Raw genomic sequence first — 17,444 nt, forward strand, 5'->3', positions numbered from 1 at the left:
ACAAAAAGTTTTTCACTCTTCACTCTTCAAGAAGATCATTTAGGAATCCACCTCTCTGGGGATCCTGTCCAAACCGGCAGCACTTTCAGAATCCCATATAGTCAGACCAGTGCTGGAAATCCACGTTAACAGTCTGGTATGAACTACAATTTAATACAGTAAGCTTAACTGCTAACCTTCCCACACTGCAAAACTTATTCTTTCTTCAGGAAATTCAGATACTGCATGTGATGTGTGACTGAGAAAGACCAAGTGAGCACGTCCTGGTCAATCCATATATTCACTATTAATAAAGTTTTTAATAAAAATAAATTCAGATAGTTTCACACACTTTTATGACACCTGCAGTGAATCTAGCCATTTTCTGGACCCCTACCCTAGTGTTTTCTATTAGAACAAAGCATACTGAAAAATAGGGCATGTTATATTTATAAATTATGAAAATTTTTTAAAAAGTTAAATGTTGAGGGGCGCCTAGGTGCCTCAGCTGGTTAAGCGTCTGACTCTTGATTTCGGCTTAGGTCATGAGCTCAGGGTCATGGGATGGAGCCCCATATCTGGCTCCGCACTCAGCAGAGCCTGCTTGTCCCTCTCCCTCTGCTCCTCCCCTACTGCTAATAAATGAATAAATAAAATCTTCAAAAAAAAAAAAAGTTAAATGTTGAACATCCAAATAGAGCCATTAAACTCTTAAATAGAAATAACAAACAATAAAATCTGATATTTATTAGGAAAAATATACATTTTAGTAGTGTAATTTGAATATGAATATAAAAATAAAATTGCCAGGAAACAGAAACATTAATAGCTTTTAATTTGAACACACTGGAAAGGAAGTTGAAATGAAAACAACAAGTTACTGAACTTATTCATAAAGAGCAAACACTAATTTATTCTAAGTTGTTAGTGTTAATATAGTCTGCAGCAGTGGACAAATCAATGTTAATTGAGTTCTAAAAGGACCACATGCAGGAAACAGCTTTCACTATTATAAACAGTGGGTACATATGAAAAGGCAGCATTGAAATTAAATACAATTTAATTAAATCCTGAATACTTTTATTAACATCAAAATGCTAGACAGGGTGAATAAATTATATGCACCCTTAATGCTGCATTTTTTTCTTTCCAATGCTTCATTATGCAAACATTTGAACATGCAGCCAAGTTGGAAAAACTTTTTCATGACCAAGCTAAAATCTACCACCTAGATTCTACCATTAACATTTTAACTATCCTTCTCTCTATTCATCCATGAATTCATCTTACTTTCTATTCATTTAAAGTAAATTGCAAACATCTCAACAACTTCCTCAAATACTTTAGCATGTAGTTCTTTAATAACATTAATGTAAATAAAATGCCCAGATTATCAGTGTACATTCTCTGAGTTTTTGATAAATGCATACATCTATGTAGTCCAAACCTCTATCAAGATACAGAAATAATAATTCATCCACTCCACAGTCACCTCCTTATCATCCCACTCAATTTCCATTTCCACCCAAGACAATTATTGTCATATTGTGACTTGTAAGAAATATATATTTGGTCTTCATCCTTGTTTCTGGCACAAAGCTCCTAGGACCCATGGCATTTCCTCTAATGACAGTGATAAATCTGCTTTTTGTTATGTTAATGAGGTGGTTCGGACACCATCTAAGGATGGTGGCTGGTTGCCAATGGAGCCAACCAGGTGATGCGAGGGTTGGAACTTTCAGTCTCACCTCCTGACCTCCAGGACAGGGAGAGGGGCTGAAGAATTGATTCAGTCACCAATGTTTAATGATTTAATCAAACATGTATATGTAATAAAGCCTCCATAAAGACACAGAAGGAGAGCTTCCAGGTTGGTAATCACATGGAGATTTGGGGAGAGTGGAAGCTCCTTGCCCTTTCTTCATACCTTGCCCCATGCATCTCTTCTATCTCGCTTTTCCTGAGTTCTACCCTTTTATGATAAACCATAATCTAGGAAGTAAAATGTCTGAGTTCTGAGCCATTCTAGCAAATTAATTGAATTCAAGAAAGGAGGTTGTTGGAACCTCCAATTTACAGCTGGTAGGTCAGAAGCACATGTGAGAACCTGGCCCTTCAACTGGTATCTGAAAGATGGAGAGCAGTCTTGCAGTATTGAAACTTTAACCTGTGGAAGCCGATACTGTCTTTAGGTAGATAATGTTGGAATTGGGTTGAATTGTGAGACACCCAGCTGGTGTTGGAGCATTGCTTGGTGGTATGAGGTAACCACATGCCCAACACATATGTTGAAAATTGGTGCTTAGAACCCATTTAACTACTCCTGTGATTTTCTACTGCAATGCTGCACATTTCTAAAAGTGATCAACTAAATAAAAAGAAATTATCATCTATTCAACTGCTAGACTTCTATTTTCCAAAGACATTGAAATATTTTTCTTTCAATGAGAGAAAGTATTGTCAAATTGTATTTGTGAAATACTTATGCATCTTTCAAATAGTTGAGTAAAAACTGGAGTTGTTAAACATTTATTTAAAGGGAGGCTACATTTACTTGAAGATTGGAGCATTAGGCACCTTCCATCAAATTTCAGAGAGCTAGTTATCTTCATTACAGATGAACCATGCTCACATTTCTTGTTCTTCACCTAGTTATCTCACAAATTTAGATCCTGTTTTAAAATTCCTGGCTAGCTCAATACCAGCCATACAGTACGTACACAATAAATATTTGTTAAATGGTTAAAACAACAGAAAGGTTGCGGAGGGAACTAACATTTACTAAAGGTTTAGAAATATGATTAACAGAATGCTACATATTTTAAAAATATTATCTTGCTTTTCTTTAAAACAATCCTGCAAGTTAGGTACACTTTGCTAATGCCTTGCACATGATAAACGCTCAGTATATCACAATAACCTAACTAAATGGATCACTATAACTGTTGAACTCTGCAGGCTGTAATTTACTCCAGGGTTTTAACCCCCAGGAACATCAGAGCAACAATTGGATTACCCATGTGCAGCAGGCTTAAACTAACCTTTTTATATCCACAAATTTTGTCTGGACCAGGAAAGAGTAGCTCTTAGAAACTCTTTATGAATATATAAACCATTGGCATTTGATTATCAGTTATTGCTCCATTCTAAGAACTGTAAATATTAGCAACTTTATTTCAGAGTCAGAATTTTTCCTACTTTAATTGGTAAGTTAAAAAAGCTACAATTTCTGGTAAGCAGAATACATAAGTTTTAGTATTCCATGCTAAAAGCAATTCAATTGTAATCTATTTCAGAAGTGCAATGGGAATTTATAAGGATATGCATCTTTAAGACCAAGCTGGAAAATGAATTTTAATCAGAATTGAGGGAGACCAGATCTGGACTTCCAGTATAAAATGTTTTTATAGAACAAATGAAAGAACCTTTCTCAATTTTCTATTTAAATACCATTAACAAAGGAAGGGAAAAAGCAAATAAAAAGGGCAAAATGAACAACTGAGTAAATAAGATAACACTAAACAAAAAAATACTACACCATTACCACAAACTGCCAGATAAAAATTTATCAAAATCTGGAAAAAATTTTCACTGACTGTAAGGCAGATGTCTGCTCATATCCATGTAGTCACCCAAGAAATATTTATTAAGTACCTCATCCTGTTGCGGCATAATAGGAAATCCCCTGAGGGCCTGTAGGCTACTTATAGTACATTTTATAATGATTGTTGATTACAAATGAGGCCAGGAATTTGTTTTGCAGTAATAATTTAAAATGTGTATTGCCAGAAATTTATTATTCAAATTAAATGACTAACTAATTGGCAGATTATATCTTTAAACATAGGCAACAACTCCTGGTGTTGATTTTGTCAGTTGAATAGTCAACTGTTAGAAATGATTTAAATGTTTCTAGCATTTGAATTGTATTGGTTGTACAAGAGCACATTGACAATATTTAAAAAGTGATTGAATCCATCTATAGATGTGAGTACAGCATCTGTCACTAAATTAAGTCTGTTATTCTAATCCTATAAAGAATCTTCAATTATAGTAATTTTATAAGATGATTAAAAACCTTAGATAAGATTTGGTTTATCTGGAACGAGTGTATGGTATTCTTTGCCTATGTGCACACACTATTCTTCATGAGATATTTTCCACGATGGCTGCACTGTTTCGCATTCCCACAAACATTCACAAGACTTCCCTTTTCTCCATGTCCTCACCAACACCTTTGTCATCTTTTTTTGGTCATCTTTTGGATACCAGCCACTCTCACAGGTTTAAGGTGATATCTCATTGTAGTTTTGATTTGCATTTTCCTGATGATTAGTGATGTTCAGCATCTTTTCATGTGTCTTTCTGCCAACTATAGGTAGGTCTTCTTTGGAAAAATGTCTTCAGGTCTCTGCCCATTTTGTAATTGGATCATTTGTTTCTCTGGTGTTGAGTCGTAGAAGTTCTTCATATATTTTGGATATTAACTCCTTATTGGACATATAATTTGTGAATATCTTCTCTCCATTTCATTCTATTGGTTTCCTTAACTGTGCAAAGCATTTATTTTGGTGTAGTCCCAATAGTTTAATTTTGCTTTTGTTTCCCTACCCTCAGGGGACATATCTAGAAAAATGCTAAGGCTGATCTCAAAGAGATTACTGTCTTTGTTTTCTTCTAGGAGTTTAATGGTTTCAGATCTTACATTTAGGTCTTTAATCCATTTTGAGTTTATTTTTGTGTATGGTATATGAAAGTCATCCATTTTCATTGTTTTGCATGTAGATGTCCAGTTTTCCCAGCACCATTTGAGGAGACTGTCTTTTCCCCATTGTATATTCTTGTTTCTTTTGTCGTAGATTAATTGACCATGTAAGCATGCTTATAAATGGTACCAATTATTATAGCTTTGTAGTATACCTTGAAATGTGAGATTGTGATACTTTCAACTTTGTTCTTCTTTCTCAAGATTGCTTTGGCTATTCAAGCTCTTTTGTGGTTCCATACAAATTTTAGTATTATTTGTTCTAGTTCTATGAAAAATGCTATTGGTATTTTGATACGAATTGTATTGAATCTGTAGATTGCTTTTGTGTAGTATGGATATCTTTTGAGCACGGCATATTTTTCCATTTGGGTCATCCTCACTTGTTTTTTTTATCAATATCTTGCGATTTTCAGAACATAGGACTTCTACCTCCTTGTTTACATTTATTCCTAGGTATTTTATCCCTTTGATGCAATTGTAAATGGGGTTGTTTTCTCAGTTTTCTTTCTGCTACTTCATTATTTCTATATAGAAATGCAACAGATTTCTTATTTATTTATTTTTAATTTTTTTCCTTTTTTTAAATTTAATTTTATTGTGTTATGTTAGTGACCATAGAGTACATCATTCTTTTTTGATGTAGTGTTCCATGATTCATTGTTTTCATGTAGCACCCAGTGTTCCATGCAATACATGCCCTCCTTAATACCCATCACTGGGCTAATCCATCCCCCACCCCCCTCCCCTCTAAAACCCACAGTTTGTTTCTCGGGGTCCATAGTCAAGATAAAAATCTGCACAGCAAAGGAAACAGTCAACAAAACAGAGAGGCAACCCACAGAATGGGAGAAGATATTTGCAAATGACACTACAGACAAAGGGCTGATATCCAAGATCAATAAAGAACTTCTCAAACTCAACACCCAAAAAACAAATAATCAAGTCAAAAAATGGACAGAAGACATGAACAGACACTTCTCCAAAGAAGACACACAAATGGCTAACAGACACATGAAAAAATGTTCATCATTAGCCATCAGGGAAATTCAAATCAAAACCACATTGAGATGCCACCTTACACCATTTAGAATGGCAAAAAATTGACAAGGCAAGAAACAACAAATGTTGGAGAGGTTGTGGAGAAAGGGGAACCCTCTTACAGTGTTCGTGGGAATGCAAGTTGGTACAGCCACTTTGGAAAACAGTGTGGAGGTGCCTCAAAACATTAAAAATAGAGCTACCCTATGACCCAGCAATTGCACTACTGGGTATTTACCCCAAAGACACAGATGTAGTGAAAAGAAGGGCCATATGCACCCCAATGTTCATAGAAATGCAACAGATTTCTATATGTTAATTTTATATCCTGCCACATTATTGAATTCATTTATCAGTTGTGATAATTTTTTGGTGGTCTTTAGAGTTTTCTATATATAATATGTCTGCAAATTGTCAAAATTTTAGCTTTCTCACCCATTTGTAAGCCTTCTATTTCTTTTTCTTGTCCCATTGCTGTGGCTAGGACTTCTAATACTATATTGAATAAAAGTGGTAAGAGTGGAGATCCTTGTTCCTGATCTTAGGGGAAAAGCTCTCAGTTTTTCACCATTGAATATCATGGTACATGTGGGTTTCTCATATATGGTCTTTATTATGTTGAGATATGTTCTCTCAAAACCTATTTTGTTGAGAGTTCTTATTATGAATGAATTTGTATTTTGTCAAATGTTTTTTCTGCATTTATTGAAATGGTCCTATGGTTTTTATTATCTTGTGAATGTGATGTACCACATTGATTATTTGCAAATATTGAACCACCCTGGCATCTCTAGAATAAATTCCACTTGATCATGATGAATGATTTTTTTTTTAATGTACTGTTGAATTTGGTTTGCTAATATCTTGTTGAGAATTTTTGCATCTATGTTCATTAAAGATATTGGTTTATAGTTTTCTTTTTTTGTAGTGTTTTTGTTTGATTTTGGTATCAGGGTAATGCTGACTTTGTAAAATGAATTTGGAAATTTTCCTTTCTCTTGTATTTTTTTTGGCAATAGTTTGAGAATAGTTATTAGTTCTTCTTTAAACATTTGTTAGAATTCACCTTTAAGTCATCTGGTCCTGGAGTTTCACTGGGAGTTTTTTGGCTACCTATTTAATTTCAGTGCTGTAATCAGTCTGTTCAGATTTTCTATTTCTTCCTGACTCAGTTTTGGGAAGTTATATGTTTCTAGGAATTTATCTATTTATTCTAGGTTGTCCAATTTTTTGGTATATAATTTTTCATAATTTCTTATCTTTGTATTTTTGTGATATCATTATTTAATTTTGAGTCCTTTTTTTCTTGATGAAAGGCTAAAAGTCTATTTCATTTATTTCTGCTCTACTCTTTATTATTTCTTTCTTTCTCGTAGTTTTGGGCTTTGTTCTTTTTCTAGATCATTTAAGTTAAGTTGTTTGTTTTAGATTTTTCTTATTTCTTGAGGGAGACCTGTATCACTATAAACTTCTCTCTTAGAGCTACTTTTCCTATGTCTCAAATTTTGGACTGTTGTGCTTTCATTTTTATAGTTCTCCATGTATTTTCTTATTTAGTTTTTGTTTTCTTCGTTGACCCATTGATTGATTAGTGCCATTTTTAAGCTCCATATGTTTGTGTTTTTTCTAGTTTTTTCTTTTCATGTAATTGATTTCTAGTTTTGTACCATTGTGGTCAGAAAAGATGCTTGATATGATTTCAGTTTTCTTAAATTTATTGATATCTGTTTTGTGGCCTATCATGTGATCTATCCTAGAGAATGGTCCATGTGCACTTGAAAAGAATGTTTACTCAGCTATTTTTGAGTGGAATGTTCTGTATATACCTGTTAGGTTCATCTGTCCAATGTGTTGTTCCAAACCACCATTTCCTTGTTACTTCTTCCTGGATGGTCTATTTATTGATGTAAATGGACTTTTAAAGTCCCTTACTATTATTGAATTACTGTAAATTTCTCCCTATATGTCTATTGATATTTGCTTTATGCATTTAGGTGCCCTTATTTTGAGTGCATAGATATGTACAATTGTATTCTCTTTTTGAACTGATCCTTTTTATCATTATATAATGCCCTTCTTTGCCTTTTGCTACTGTATTTGTTTCAAATTTTTATTGACATTCTATTTAGTTAACATACAGTGTAACATTGGTTTCAGGAGTAGAATTTGGTGATTCATCACTTACATATAACCCCCAGTGCTCATCACGATAAGTTCATTCCTTAATACCAATCACCCATTTATTTTAAAGTCTAATTTGTCTGATGTAAGTATTGTTAGCTTGGCTTTTTTTTTACACTTCCATTTGCATGGTATATAATTTTCCATCCGTTCACTTTTAATCTCTTTGTGTCTTTAGGTCTGAAGTGAGTCTCTTATAGGCAGGGTTTGGTTTTTTTAATCCATTCAGTCACTTTATATCTTTTGATTGGAGCACTTAGTCTATTTATATTTAGAGTAATTATTTTTTAAATTTATTTATTTGAGAATGAGAGAAAATGAGTAGAAGGAGGGGCAAAGGGAGAGAGAATCCTCCAGCAGACTCCCCACTGAGTGCAGAGGCCCACGCGGGGCTCGATCCCAGGACCCCAAGATCATGACATGAGCTGAAATCAAGAGCTGGACACTCAATTGACTGAGCCACCCAGGCACCCCTAGAGTAATTAGTGATAGGTATATAATTATTGCCATTTTGTTGTTTTCTGGTTTTGTAGTTCTTCTCTGTTACTTATTCTCTTGATCTCTTTGTGGTTTGATGGCTTTCTTTAGTGTTTTGCTTAGATTCCCTTTTCCTTATTGTGTATCTATTACAGGATTTTGATTTGTAGTTACCATTAGGTTCATATACAACATCTTACAACAGTCTATACTAAGTTGATGGTTGCTTAAGTTCAAACACATTCACAAAGCACTGAAGTTTTACTCCCTCCTCCATGTCTGAAATACATTATGTCATATTTTACATCTTTTCATTTTGTGTATCCCTTGGCTAATTTTTGTAGATATTTTGCCATTTTTGTGTTTTAACCTCCATACTGGCTTTATAAATGATTACTCAACTACCTTTATTATATTTACCTTTGAAATTTTTTCCTTTCATAATTTTCTTCTACTTGTGGCATTTTTTTCTGCTTAAAGAATTCCCTTTAATATTTCTTGTAATGCTGCTTTAGTGGTGATGAACTCCTTTAACTTTTGTTTATCTGGGGAATTCCTTATCTCTCCTGTTCTAGGTTCTACATTGCTGGGTAAAGTATTCTTGTTTGTAGGGTGTTTTGTTTTTCCTTTTAGCATCCTGAATATATCCTGCTACTCCCTTCAAGCCTGCAACATTTTTGCTGAAAATACCAGCTGAGAGCCTTATGGGGTTTCCCTTCTATGTAACTTTTCTTTTGTCCGGCTGCTTTTAAAATTCTCTCTTTATCACTATTTTTTGCCATTCTAATTCTTATGTGTCTTGGTGTGGACCTCCTCGGGATAATCTTATTAGGGACTATCTGTGTTTCCTGGACCCAGATGTCTGTTTCCTTATCCTAATTAATGCAGCTTTCAGCTATTATCTCTTCAAATATGTATTATGCCCCCTTCTCTCTCTCTCTCTCTCTCTCTCTCTCTCTTCTCTTTCTGGGATCCCTATAATGCAAATGTTATTATGCTCAATGGTGTCACAGAGTTCCCTTAAACTATTCTCATTTTTTTCTTTTCTTTTTTTTTTTCCTGTTTAGCTTGGTTGCTTTACATTACTCTGGCCTCCAGATCACTGATCTGTTCTGTATCCTCTAATCTGCTGTTGATTCACTCTATTTTCTTATTTTAGTTATCATATTCTTCATCTCTGACTGGTTCCTTTTTATATTTTCTATTTCTATTTTGAAGTTATCATTGTGTTCTTCCATTCTTTCCTCAAGTCCAGTGAGTAACTTTATTGCCATTACTTTAAATTCTTTACGAGGCATATTGCTTATCTCCATTTCATTTAGCTCTTTTACTGTGGTTTGTCTTGTTCTTTGGGACATATTCATCTGTCTCATTTTGTCTCTCTGTGTTTGTTTCTGTTAATTAGGTAGGTCAGCTATGTCTTCTGGTCTTGAAAGTAGTGGCCTTGTGAAGAGGTCCCGGGGGCCCTGCCGAACAATGCCCCCAGTCACCACGACCAGGTACTCCAGGGCTGCCCCTGTGTGGGGGGGGGCTGCCCTTCGTGTGTGGGGGCCGCCCCTGTGTGGGCTGCATGTACCCTCCTGTTGTGGCTGCGCCATGATTTCCCAGCCAGCAGCAATGACAGATTTGTCTGCTGTGGATGCACTGGGCAGTGTTTTCCATCTGCAGTATTGAGAGGCCTGTGTGCACTGGGGGTGGTTTTTGGTGGACTGGGCAGCAGTGAGCCTGGTTGTCTGCAGGTAGCCTCTCTGCCACAGCTGCAGGCGCACTGAATAGCAGGGCTTGCTCCTTGCACAGCCAGCTAAGAAGCTAAGCTGCAGGAACCATGGATTTGCTGGTATATGTGCTAATCAATCCCCCATCCCCAGGGCAGGAATATTTTTGGAGTGGTGCTGGTCCTGCTGGGACTGCTTGCCGGGTATGGCTCTGCCGGAGTTGTTTTGGAGGGATGCCTGTCAGGGCAGGTGGGTTAGATGGAGTGGGTTGGCAGGGGAACATGGGGGCAGGGCACCTGTGCTGCTAGCAAGGTATAGATAAAGAGTGTTATTGCTGGCTCTCACAAGCATTCTAGCTATCCAGGCTGGGGGAGGGGAAGAAAAAATATCACCTGTCATTGCTTTTGTTCCTGGAGAAATCTCCTGCAGATCCCTGTCCCTCCAGCACATGTTCTAAGATTAGTCAATATATTGCCTTCACATATACCCCAGGACTTTTCAAACTGCTGCTTCTTTGCAGTGTCTTGAGCCAAGTTCTTTAGTATGCTTACTTTTTAAGGGCAGGAACTCAGTTTCTTATTGCCCTCTTGCTCTCCCAAAGTTAAGCCCTGCTGATTTTTAAAGCTCCTAGGATTAAGCTGTGCTGGTTTTCAAAACCAGACATTATGGGGACTCATCTTTGCAGCAAGGTTCCCTAATACTGGGGAGACCCGGTGCAGGGTCTGATCCTCTCATTTCCCCATGCTTGTGATGTCCCTTCTGTTTGTGGCCAGTCATGCTAGGGGTTTGTTTCTCATTCCCATCTCCACCCTTCCTAACCTTGTCCATGTGGCCTTCTCTCTATGATTAGCTATGGAAGGTCTGTTCTGCTGGACTTCAGATTATTTGCAGTTAGTCACATAGATGTAGCTGCTATTTTGGTGTGCCCACAGGATGAGATGAGCTCAGGATCTTCCTACTTTGCCATCTTCCCAAAATTTTAAATGTTTAAAAAAAAATATTCCATCCATTTATTGCCTTGAAATTAAAGGTTGTTTCAAATGTAATTTTAACGTAAACTGTATCTGAATATGAACTGTATCTGAAATTCTTATGCAGTTATTCTGTATCATTATCTTTTGCTTTTAATTTTATTAAGCTTTTAAATTTTAATTCCAGTATAGTTAACATACAATGTTGTATTGGTTTCTGGTGTACAATATAGTGACTCAACAATTCTATACATTACTTAGTGCTCCTCATGATAAGTGTACTCTTTAACCCCCATCACCTATTTCACCCATCCCCCCACCCACCTCCCCTCTGGTAGCCATCAATTTGTTCTCCATAGTTAAGAGTCTGTTTCTTGGTTTGTCTCTCCCCTGCACCCCCAATTGCTCATTTGTTTTGTGTTTTAAATTCCACATGCTGGAGTGGTGGGGGTGGGAGGGATGGGGTGGCTGGGTGATAGACATTGGGGAGGGTATGTGCTATGGTGAGCGCTGTGAATTGTGTAAGACTGTTGAATCACAGACCTGTACCTCGGAAACAAATAATACATTATATGTTAAAAAAAAAAAAAAAAATTCCACATGAGTGAAATCATGACATTTGTCTTTCTCTGATTTACTTTGCTTAGCATTTTACTCTCTAGCTCCATCCATGTCATGGCAAATGGCAAGATTTTATTTTTTTCTATGGAGAATCCTATTCAATTGTATATATACCACATCTTCTTTATCCATTCATCTATCGATGGACACATGAGCTGCCTGTCTAATTCGGCTATTGTAAATAATGCTGCAATAAATATAGGGGTGCATCTATTCTTTTGACTTAGTGTTTGCATTTTGGGGGTAAATACCTAGTAGTATGAATTGTGGATTGTAAGGTAGTTCTATTTTTAATATTTTGAGGAACCTCCATATTGTTTTCCAGAGTGGATGCACCAGTTTGCATTCCTACCAACTGTGCACAAGAATTTCTTTTTCTCCACATCCTTGCCAGCACTTGCTTCTTGTGTTTTTGATTTTAGCCATTCTGACAGATTTGAGGTGATATCTCCTTGTGATTTTGATTTGCATTTCCCTGATGATGAGTGATGTTGAGCATGTTTTCGTGTATCTGTTGGACATCTGTATGTCTTCTTTGGAGAAATGTCTGTTCATGTCTTCTGCCCATTTTTCAATGGGATTATTTGTGTTTTTTGTGTGGTGAGTTGCGTAAGTTCTTTATATATTTTGAATACTAGCCCTTTATTGGATATATTGTTTGCAAATATCTTCTCCCATTCCGTGGGTTGTCTTTTAGTTTTGTTGATTGTTTCCTTTGCTGTGCAGAAACTTTTTATTTCAATGTAGTCCCAATAGTTTATTTTTGCTTTTGTTTCCCTTGCTGGAGGAGACATATCTAGAAAAATGTTATGGCCAATGTCAGCGAAATTACTGCCTATGCTCTCTTCTAAGATTCTTATGGCTTCAGGTCTTACTTTTAGGTATTTAATCCATTCTGAGTTTATTATTGTGTATGGTGTAAGAAAATTGTCCAGTTTCATTCTTTTGCATATAGATGTCCATTTTTCCCAATACCATTTATTGAAAAGACTGTCTTTTCCTCATTGCATATTCTTGCCTCTTTTGTTGAAGAATAATTGACCATATAATTGTGGGTTTGTTTCTGGGCTTTCTATCCTATTCTATTGATTTATGTTTTTGTGTCAGTACCATATTGTTTTGATTACTACAGCTTTATAGTATAACTTGAACTCTGGAATTGTGAAACCTCTAGGTTTTTTTTGTTTTTTTTTCTTTTTCAAGATTGTTTTGGCTGTTCAGAATCTTTTGTGGTTCCATGCAAATTTTAGGATTGTCTTTTCTAGTTCTGTGAAAAATGCTGTTGGTATTTTGACAGGGATAACATTAAATGTGTAGATTACTTCGGGTAGTATAGACATTTTAACAAGATTTATTCTTCCAATCTATGAGCATGGGATATCTTTCCATTTGTTTGTGTTGTCTTTCATCAATATTTTATAGTTTTCAGGGGTGCCTGGATGGCTCAGTTGGTTAAGCATCTGCCTTCAGCTCAGGTCATGACCCCGGGGTCCTGGGATCGGGCCCCATATCAGGCTCCTCCCTGCTCAGCGAGTCTGCTTCTCCCTCCCCCCACCCCCACTCATGCTCACTCGCTCTCTCAAATCTTTTAAAAAATATTTTAGTTTTCAGAGTACAGGTCTTTGGTTAAGTTAGTTTTCAGAGTACAGGTCTTTTGTTAAGTTGGTTTTCAGAGTACAGGCCTTTGGTTAAGTTTATTGCTAGGTATTTTATTATTTTTGGTATAACTGTAAATGGGATTATTTAATTTCTTTCTGTTGCTTCATTATTAAAGTGTATAGAAATGCAATGGATTTCTGTACATTGATTTTTGTATCCTGCAACCTTACTGAATTCATTTATCGGTTGTAATAGTTTTTTTGGCAGAGTCTTTAGCATTTTTATATATAGTATTATGTCCCCTGCAAATAGTGATAGTATAACTTCTTCCTTACCAATTTGGATGCCTTTTATTCCTTTTTCTTTTCTGATTGCTATGGCTAGGACTTCCAGTACTATGTTGAATAAAAGTGGTATGAGTGGACATACTTGTCTTATTCCTGATCTTAGGGGAAAAGCACTCAGTTTTCCACCATTGAGAGTGATGTTTGCTGTAGGTCTTTCATATATGGCCTTTATTATGTTGAGGAATATTCCCTCTAAAGCTACTTTGTTGAGAGTTTTTATCATGAATGGATGTTGTACTTTGTCAAATGCTTTTTTTTTTTTTTTTTTACATCTATTGAAATGATCATATGGTTTTTATCTTTTGTCAATGTATCATGTTGATTGATTTGTGAATATAGAACCACCCTTGTATCCTGAAAATAAATCCCACTTGATCATGGTGAATGATTTTTTAATGTATTTTTGGGTTCAGTTTGGTAATGTTTTGCTAAAGCTTTTTACATCTATGTTCATCAGGAATATTGGCCTGTAGTTCTCTTTTTTTGTAGTGTCTTTATCTGGTTTTGGCACCAGAAGGGGGATGCCTTTTTTTTTTTTTTTCATGCCAGACAGTGAACTCTACATAATATTATTTTTCCTCTTTTCCTGTTTTAGCAGAAAAAGCTGATGATCTTGACCCAGTCAGGGACTGAGATGAATTGAGGTTGTGAGGCAGTTTTGACCATGTTCTGTTAAGATTCCAATTCATGTATGCTCTGACCATATGGATCTCTAAGGTTTCCAACTGGAGCTTGTATGTTCACAGGGGAACGTCTCCATGATAGTCAATAAACTTGAATCTTTGCCTTCTTAGTACTGTAAGCCTGTTAAAAAACTCAACTCTGCTATTAAAGCCTTTTCCACTGAATTTATTAGCCTGCTGCCCTATGTGGCATCATTATTCAGCAAATCGTCGTAAAAGGAAAGCCAGCTATAGCCAGTTTTCATTCTTCCCTTTTTCCTGGGATTTTTGTCCCTTGAGTCTCCAATTTTGCCTCCTTAGCTACACAAGGGTCCAAAAACTGATTTATCTCTCTGCAAAAAACATCTCTCAACTTGATCAAAGACCAGATTTTTCAACTTATTTCCCTGTGTATAGATTCTGTAAATACCCCCAGAAAAAGAGCAGCTACACAATATCTTGAATGTTTCTACTTCCTCAGAATGCTGCCACTTTCATTCCTATTCACTTCAGCAATAGCCTTTACAGATTTTTTTTTTTTTTTAATCCACTGTTCCTAGGTCTTGGTGGGACCATTTTTCTTCTTCAAACTATTTCCTTATACCATGACTTCATTTATTTAATACATATTTCCGTAGTGACTATAGGCTATGGTACAGGCACTGTCCTAGGTGCTGGGAATACAGTGGTAATCTAAGATCCTACATTGACAGATTCTATTGGAAATAATTAGACCATGAAAATATATACTAATAAATATGTAAATTGTTAGGTGGTGGTAAGTTCTATGATGCAAGAAGATAAAGGGGATAGAAAGTGATGATGCTATTTTATATGGGATGTTCAGAGAAGGTCTGTCTGTTAAGGAACTATTTGACAGTGACCTACATGAAGGTCACAGTGAGATATGTGTATGTCTGGACAGCATGTTACTTACAGGGAACAGTTCATGCACAACTAAAGCATTTTCATGCCTGGTGATTCTGAGGAACAAGTATGCTGGTATCAAAGTGAGGGTGGTGAAGATTGGTGACAGAAGTAGCAGTTGGTACATTGAAACCAATTATTCCTGGGCTTGTATTTATAGATACTTTCCTTTTAACAGAAATAGAAAGCTATTCAAGGGTTGTTAGGAGAGACTATTTTATATTTAAAAAGATTAATTTGGCCTTTACTTATATTTAAAAAGATTAATTTGTGATTTGTTCCACATAGTACATCTTTCGTAATCATTCAGGCAAGAGAGGACAGTGGTCTGAGCAAGCTAATGTGGAGTTTAGAAGTGTGGACTTCTGAGCTAGATTGCTGACATTCACATGCCAACTCTGTTGATCATTACCTGAATAATCTGCTTGACCTTTCTGTACCTAAGTCCTAGAAAGGGCAGAAGAGGGTGGAATGGAAAGGATGAGGAACATGTAAAAAGCTTTAGATATGGTATATTTGAAATGACAGTGGGGCAATTCAAGTGGAAATGTAAATTACAGTCTGGAGCTCAATGGGTAATCTAGAATGAAACTATTTAGTCAGAATATGTACTATATTTGAAGCTATGAGATTATATAACTGAGCTAGAGGAATTCATTTAGAGAGGAGTATCCAGTAAGGTATCCAAGATGGATTAGTGAAGGAGAAAACCACATGATAGAAATATCCTGGAGACCAATGCTAGGTTGTATTCCACAAAGGTGGGGTGATCAACTGTGTGAAATGCTACAGACGGTGATAGGTGATCAGGTACAACCACTGAGAAGTGACCATTTGAATTAGCAATGAGGTTGTTCTGACCTTGCCAGGAGCAGTTACGGTAAATAGCAGGAAACAAGGCTGAATGAAGAGGTTTCAGAGAGAAAATGGGAGGGGATAAAAAAGGTGGCAAGTGAGACAATTTACTGGAGGGGAAGAAGAGATCCCCTCCAATGAGATACAAATGTCACTTTTATTTGATGGTTAGTGTTGATCCAATCTTAGGCAGTAGGTTTATGGTTTGGCTCATCTGGGTTAATTGAAAGGACTGTATGTCTCTAGTCTAGTGAATACTCAGTTACTGAACTCAAGATCTCTCTGGGTTGTTCGTTGGAAGGATTCACAGTATTCTCTATCAGGTGTGTGAGGAGTCAGCATCTTCACTCTGCTGGAATAGTGTTCTTGAGGTCACGGAACTTGAATCTTTACAAGCAGACCCAAACTATAATTTTGCTGGGCAAATTTTCAATGGTTTATATTATTTCAGCATTCAAGTTATCTGGCTAGCTGACACTTCTAAGCAGTTACATCTTAACATGTTCTCTTATTCTCCGTTAATCATTATGATAGCTGTAATATTACACTGTATTCATTGCATTGATGGAATGTTACATTCTGATAGGTGGGATAACAAGAGTGTAAGAACCAATACATATAAGTAAGTACCAGGGAGTATTCTGTTTGATATCTATATTAACATAAAAGTGTGCTAGGGCTTTCATTAACAAAATACCACAGACTGGGTAGCTTAAACAATAGGGCTTTCCTTACAGGGTTGGAGGCTAGAAGTCTAAGATCAAGATATTAGATGATTTTGTCTGAGGCCTCTTTCCTTGGCTTGCAGATGGTCACTTTCTTGCTGTGTCCTCACATGGCTTTTTCTCTGTGCACATACATTCCTGGTGTTTCTGTCATGTGTCCAAATTTTTTTTTTTTTTTTTTTTTAAGGACACCAGTCAGATTTGATTGGGTCCTACACTAATAACTTCCTTTTTTAATGAAAGATTATTTATTTATTTGACAGAGAGAGACACAGCGAGAGAGGGAACACAAGCAGAGGGAGTGGGAGAGGGAGAAGCAGGCTTCCCGCCAAGCAGGGAGCCAGATGCGGGACTCGATCCCAGGACCCTGGGGCCATGACCTGAGCCGAAGGCAGACGCTTAACAACTGAGCCACCCAGGCACCCCTAATAACTTCCTTTTAACTTAATTCACTTCTTTAAAGGCCCCCATCATCAAATATTCCACATTTTGGGGTACTGGGGATTAGGTCTTCAACATATGGGGTGTGGGAAAACACAATTCAGCCCACAACCTGTGGTAATGTGTTGTATTAGTGCA

The sequence above is a fragment of the Phoca vitulina genome, unplaced genomic scaffold, assembly GCF_004348235.1.
Source record: "Phoca vitulina isolate PV1807 unplaced genomic scaffold, GSC_HSeal_1.0 scaffold3, whole genome shotgun sequence".
In the NCBI taxonomy this organism is placed as follows: domain Eukaryota; kingdom Metazoa; phylum Chordata; class Mammalia; order Carnivora; family Phocidae; genus Phoca; species Phoca vitulina.